The following is a 7,373-nucleotide window of genomic DNA, read 5'->3' on the forward strand; positions in this document are numbered from 1 at the left end:
CTTGGGCTTGGCAATGATCAAAACATCGCTCAAGAGGAAGAGGTCCCTTTCCCTCGTCTCACGGCCCCAGGTCACCCTCACGCGCTGGCGGAGCAGCACCTCGAGGGAGCGGATGGGCACGCGCTCCCGCTTGCTCCTGCAGAGCAGACGGTGTCGGGCATGAGGGAGGCGGCTGCTGCGGGGCCCCAAGGGCTGTGCCGGCGTGTTCCCGGGTCACGGAGGGAGCCTACCTGGAGCCATGGGTGCAGTTCAGCTGTCCCATCCTGAAAGCGTCGGGAAAAGCCTCGCCTGGGACACACTGGTGGGCTGAGGGCAGTGCCCAATGGCCCAAGCGAGGCTGCCAAGGGGGTCGCGATGCCACAGAGAGCTGCTGGGCAAGAGCGTGGCTCTCCGCAGTGCTGCTCCCTGCCTGCACAACTCTCTCCCTGCAGGCACTGTGCCCGTTGCCAGGGGTGTCACCACTGGGACCCCAACGACTCAACAGGGCCCTTGGAAAACAGAACCATGGAACCGTGGAACCAACGGAATGCACTGGGTTGGAAGGGACCTTTAAAGGTGACGTAGTCCAGTCACCCTGCACTGAGCAGGAACAGCTTTAAACCCATCAGCTTTAGAACCATGTTGGTTGGAAAAAGACTTTGAGGATCATCAAGTCCAACTGGCTTAACCCAGCCCAGTGCCCAGTCTACCACTAGCCCATGTCCCTGAGCACCAGGGACACGCATTTCAAATACCTCCCGGGATGACTCCAGCACCTGCCTGGGAAGCCTTTTCCAGTGTCTGAAATATCTTTTGGTGAAAAATGCTTCCTAGAAGCACATAAAAAAACTTGTGCTACAACTTTTGTCCATCTCCCTCTTGTTCTCCAGCTTGTTACTGCAGAAGAATTAGTTAAGGGTCCATACTGGATCTAAAAAGTAGTCTTCTTTTAGAAACAATGTTTTAGTGCAGATTTTAATTTTCTCCATTCTGTTACATCTGCTTTTTTCCACCTCAGAAGTGCCTGGTTACTTAGGACTTGCTCTTGTTTGAGATGGTAGGATGTCTTTCTGTTGAAAAGGAACTGGAGCACCCGTTTGTCAGTCAAATACCACACTACGTTCTCATTTCCAAAATGCTTGCAGTTTTCCTTTACTTACTAATGAAAATTGCCAGATTTTGTGTATTGCTCCCCTGCAGGTGCTGGGACCCTGTATCAATCTGAAGGGGTGTGGCGCAGCGTTACTTTGTGCAGTTGAGCTAAAAATCTGTGCCAAATTGTATCACAGCCCAGGAATGGCTAGAGCGGGGGTGACTGACTTTACAGATATTGGCTGCAGATGGTTATGACCAACAACAAGCAAATGAGAAAAAGATAGGTAGCTGATATTTCTAACCTTTGACATCGCAGGAAGACATTTTAGCACTAAAAGTGTCCCCATTATACTTTCTACAGGTAAGACGAAAAGATTATGTTCTTTTAAATAGAATTCACTCAGGAAAGAATTGAGAAAAAATACTAGAGTACCTGAGAGCTAGTGAAAAGGCAGGGTCCCATGCTGCAAAGCAAGGCCAACCACAGATAGCAACAAGACAAGGCCTGCTGCCAGAAAAATGAAGATGAGGCCAGGCTCGTTGCCAGATAAGATAGTAAGGAATTTGGAGGACACCTTCTCTGAACAAAGGGATTATGCATTCTATCAACTTTTGGCCTTACCCAGGATGTGCCAGTGTGGGAGAGTGCTGTGTCTTGTAAGCAATGTCTGTAGTTAGGAAAGCCATAGCCTTTCTTTCTTGTATCTTGCTTTTAAAACACTCTGCACTATAAAAGAGCACTGCTGATGAATAAAATCAGACAGATTACCACCGAGTACGTGGCTCACCTGGCCTCAAGCTTTTTTCTCCTGTTTTTTTCCTCACTGCATTTGCAATGAAAATGTAACACATCCTAATTCTCAGTTACAGAACAATGTAGTAGTGGAAGGACGTTATCATCTATTTTTTCATTATAAGATGCAGGTACATAACCAGGAAGGGTTTTGTTGGTGGCTTTTTGTTTGTTTGTTTGTTTGTTGTTTTTTTTTTTTTTATGGTGTTGATGGTGGCAAGAGCGGCTTTTTTCTTAGAAATCCACCTCAGTGACAGGAAATGTCCTTGAAGTTACACATAGTATCCATTATCCCTCCTGGCTGTTCAGTTTTCTGCTTTCTAAATGAATCTTCACGTAGTTTCCTCTGTATGCTTCCCATCAGCTGAAGAACCACGAGCTGCTAGGAAGTGTTTTGTCATGATGTCTGAGTTATTTGCTTTTGCATGATTTCATGAAAATTTCAGAAAGGACCATTTTTTATTTATTTATTGTTTTAGTCTTCCTTTTTCCTATTTTCCAGTGGTTTCAAATTTACAAATTTACCATTTGTAGATATCCTCTTTGCCAATATATGTTTCAGATATAATTGCAGCAACCCTCAGTGCAGCCACTGCAGTTTTTGCAGTTTATCTGGTGTGGGAGAAGGAAAAAAATTCAAATGTACACAACTACAAACCACAGCCCCATCTCGATGCTGGCAGGGATAGGTGCCCCAGGGCCCCTTGCAGCAGGGCCGACTCAGGAGGGAGCTCCACGGCTCTTCCCAGCACCCGATGGATGTGGATTCTGGAGAGCAGGTGGTGGGATGGTGCTGAAGGAGCGCGGGGGAACAGCAGCGAAGCGAGGAGCGGGCGAAAGAGAGGAGGGGCTGGGGGCTGCCTGAGCTTCATGGAGTACGGGCAGGGAATGGGAGGGGATAGACCCCTCTGTGTTCCGCCCCTCTTGGAGCCTGAAAGCCCAGTGTCAAACAGGGAACTGAAGGACCCCTAGAACACCAAGAACCTCCTTCTCTCCCTGCCCCACATTAAGAGGTTTAGCTCCTGTGATACCCTGGGCTCCCTGCCTGGGCTGTCCCACTTTCTATCTGTACCCAACCCCTCGTGGTTGGACTTTGTTCTTGCACAATAATTTTCAAGAAGCAAGCTTAGTTTGTCCAAGAGAAGAAGAGGAAGATGAGAAAGAGAAGGAAGAGATGGAAAATAGATGTCTTGAAAAGGGAAGAGATGAAAAGAACTCTTGGGGCGAGTGCTGACACGGAGATACTGTGGGTCTAAATAAGGAGGTGGGGTGGGCTTGAGGCACTGAATACTCAGACATTACAAGACCAAGAGTAGAGTAGCAAAGATACAGAACATTACTTTTCCCATGTGAGGAAGCCACCTGCTCGGACTTCAACCATCAAGTATTTTTGTTTGGAGAAGCAGGAGTAGAAGTAGGTTAGTCTGATGTTTTGCTTGTTTCTCTCTCTCTCTCTCTCTTTTTTTTTTTTTTTTTTTTTTTTTTCTTTTTTTTTTCAAGGGGCATGGGGGAGTAGGAGGGAGTTGAAAACCATTCTGAAAGACCAGGGGAAAGTAAAATAATAAAATCTGCCTGAGTGAGATTGGTTTTGTTGCCCGTAATCAAGACACAAACCAACAGAGTGTCAGTTTATGCGGTGCTTTATTCAGGGCCCGGGAAACCTGAGGACTAGCGTCCCAAGTCAGGATTCCGACGACCCTTAATTTGGTTCAGCTTTTATACCTTTTTACATCGTAGGCTACGTGCAGAGTTACATTCTTTCTAGTCACAAACAACTACATAAATCATGCAGATAACAATAGGTATACATCTTTAAGTTACAGATTTACTGCTTTCCATACATCCCACCACATCTTATCTTTAGGAACAGGAGGTCAGTTACTGAGCAGTTCCCCTATTTGATCATTGTTCCACAGGGTCAGCACTTTCTTTCCAGGGTAAACTAACAGAGTTTTTACCTACCTAGGCACACTCTGACCCTTAACCATTTTATTTTACTTTAAACTGCAACAAGTCCCCCCTTTTGAGCATCCTTCAATCTTCTTTCGCAAGGATGCTCAACCTCGCAAGCTGCTAGTTTCTTGTTAGGCGGGTGGAGGTGAGTTGTCTTGTGGGAGGATCACCTCTCTTCGGGTCATGGCCTTCATCACCCTCCGAGTGTGTCGGCCTTCCTTTGCAATCATTCCTAAAAGACACTTGTATACTACTAAAGCAACCATAATGATTATAATTATCATGATTCCATATTGTACAATTGATGATATCCAATCAGAGACCTGGATCCCTAGGGAGCTGAATACTGCTCCAACCCAATTGTGTTCTGCCTCTTTTTGAACATCATGGACCTTATCCTCAACTTGTTCCAATTGACTACTATCTTTTTCTACCTCCTGGGTGACATTTGGGATGTGTACGCAACAATGCCCATCCTTATCGTGCAGATACCCACAGACACCATGCTCTTTTAGTAATATCATGTCCAATGCCATTCTATTTTGTATGGTCATTCTAGTTGTGGCCTGTAGCTGTAAATTCAGGTCCCTAAATCCTTTCTTCATTACTGCTGCCAACCTTTCGGTCTGTCCCAATAATCTGAACAACATTTCCCGATTCCGATAGGTAGAAATTGGTGTAAACAAGGATTCCAGCACCCACCCAAATTTGACCCCTGAAGAGGGTTCATGCCACCCATCTTCTTTATCCAATCCTACAGCATCCAGTTCTTTACTAATATCTCTTCTCTGTCTCTTTCGTATTTCTTTTGATGTTAACTTTGATTGTTTCCAAAATGGACACAGGGTCAGTACACCCAAGGTAATTTGCGTGGTTAGCCCATCTAAGGGTAGGTGAGATGTCCATTGGCCATGTCCCAAGACCCATACCAAATTTCCAAGACTGCGAACCGTTGTGTACCTGCAATCTATAGGTTCCATCCCTTGTCTCATACTTATGGTATGATTATATCTCCTACATTCACTTCCCCACTTTAATGCCATCTTTACTGGTACTAGTCCTATTTGATCTTCCGGAGTGTCACATGTAAATACTTCTGTACAATTCTATTCCTCCGTTTGGGCCTGAAACTGTCTGGAGGAGGTAGATATAATAGGGGCCTTATAATATGACTGGTTTCTATTCCCTGACCATTGAATGCACCATTGTACTTTCCCGAGATAAGTGTAATATTCTAAGATACTGGGTCCCCACAAGGTCTTCCAATCTTTCCACATGTCCTGACTCTGAGTAATATTTTGACAGCTCATCTCATTTCGTGTGGTAAGAGTCCTTACCGGAACTTTGTTACATGCTTCATCCACCGGGAAGTTGATTAGACATCTCCTCGTATTCTGAATCCAACCATAATAATTAGGCTTCAACTTACAATCAGCTTCGGTCATTACTCAAATAGTCATACATAAATCCTTCCATGCCTCTATTGTCTTAGGGACAAACCGGCATGTCCAGGAAGCATTCCTCAATGACTCCGGCATTTCAGTCACGGGTATTATTCCCCATGGTATGGGTTCACCTGCTGCCCGGGGTAATGGTAAACAAGCTGTGATTTCTGTTACATTTTGCATGAGACCGAAATCTCTGATTAGTCCTACTACCAAATTTTCTTGGCCTCTGCCCTTGGTCAATTCTCTGACGTCAGTAACCTGTCGCGTCACCTTCCTCTCTCTCTCTCTCTCTCTACATAAGATGTATTTATTGTAAGAAACTGCACATCCCCATAATCAAAACTGTCCCATACCTGCACTAAGCAAGTATACTTCCCTTCGTTTTCCGGGTCACATTGGGTATCTGCAGGATAGTTGCTCCGTCCTGGCATGGCTCATCCCAAGCTGTCTTTACCCCCTCCGTAATCAGTTCGTCCTCTGTAACCCATTTCCACCTCACGATAATTTTGGCGGATCCAGCTCCCTGGTCATCAGTAAACAAACAAGTCAGATTAACATCAGATCCCTCAGGTCTCAACAGATAAGATTCCAGTACATTAACTTTTACAAAGGTTTCTGTTAACACAATCAAGCTTAGGAAAATCAGTATCCCTAAGATTTGCTTCTGAACACCATCCTTGTTGGAGACAAAGGCTCTGCCGACCATTGCGTAGGGACCTTCTTGACCCTGGTGTAGTGAATCCAGTTGTCAATCCCGTCGACCTTGACAGCCGTGTAGGTGGTCATGATCACCTGGTGGGGACCGTCCCATGTCTCCTTCAGTGGCTCCACTGACCAGTTCCTTATGTAGACTCGGTCTCCTGGAAGGATGTCGTGGGCCGGATTTTCCAGGGGTAGGGGTCGATTCCACCGCAGCGCTCCTCTGAGTGCTGTAAGAGTCTTATTCAGAGACAACACATAATTTAATATTACCTGATCTCCCACCAAATGAGGGTCCCCCTGGTAGGTAGCAGCATGGTAGGGTTTGCCATACAAAATTTCGTACGGACTTACCCCTATCCTTTCCCTTGGTTTAATCCTAACCCTTAACAGAGCTAAAGGCAACGCCTGCGGCCACTGGATTTTTGCTTCTTGGCAAATTTTCTTAATTTGGTTTTTCAATGTTTGATTCATCCGCTCTACCTTACCACTTGATTGGGGTCTCCAGGGTGTGTGCAGATTCCAAGTAATTCCTAGCGTTACAGAAATCTCCTGCACGATCCCTGCAGTGAAATGGGGACCCCTATCCGATGATAGCCCTAATGGCACCCCAAATCTAGGGATGATTTCCTTCAGAAGTGTTTTTACCACTTCTTTTGCCTGATTGGTCCTGCAAGGGAAAGCTTCTGGCCATCCTGAGAATGTGCACACATACACCAGCAGGTATTTGTATGCTTGGGCTTTTGGTAACTCAGAAAAATCTATCTGCCAATAATCTCCTGGCTGGGGACCTACCTGCAATTTTCCCATTTGAACCTGCCTCCTCACCACTGGGTTGTTTTTGATACACACCGGACACATTGCATTTATCCTTTTTGCCAATGTTAACATCTGGTTTGAGAATATTTCGTTTTTCAAAAATTTTACCATTGCCTCTGCACCCCAATGACACTTATTATGTTCTGTTTCCAATACTGTCTTCATGATCCTTACCGGCAGGATCACCTGTCCTGTTGGGGTCACATACCAACCCTTGATGTTCTTTCGTGCCTGCAACATCTGGGCCAGCTTCTCGTCCTCTAGTGAGTAATGTGGTTTGTCTTCCATGTGTGCAGCGGCAGGGTTGCTCCGGGCCGGTATCAAAGCTAATTGAGTCCATACCTCTCTGGCAACCTGCTTTGCCACTTGGTCCGCTTGTCGATTTCCCTGGAACTCTTTTCCTGGATCGTTCCAGTGTCCTTTGACGTGCATCACCGCAACTGCCGATGGTTTGTAAACTGCTTCCAGTAACATTATTATCTCTTCCTTGTGTTTGATTGACGACCCCTGCGAATTAAGAAGTCCCCGCTCCTTCCACAGAGCCCCATGCACATGTACTACTCCAAATGCATATTTAGAATCCGTCC

Source organism: Heliangelus exortis, chromosome 1 (assembly GCF_036169615.1).
Source record: "Heliangelus exortis chromosome 1, bHelExo1.hap1, whole genome shotgun sequence".
NCBI lineage: Eukaryota > Metazoa > Chordata > Aves > Apodiformes > Trochilidae > Heliangelus > Heliangelus exortis.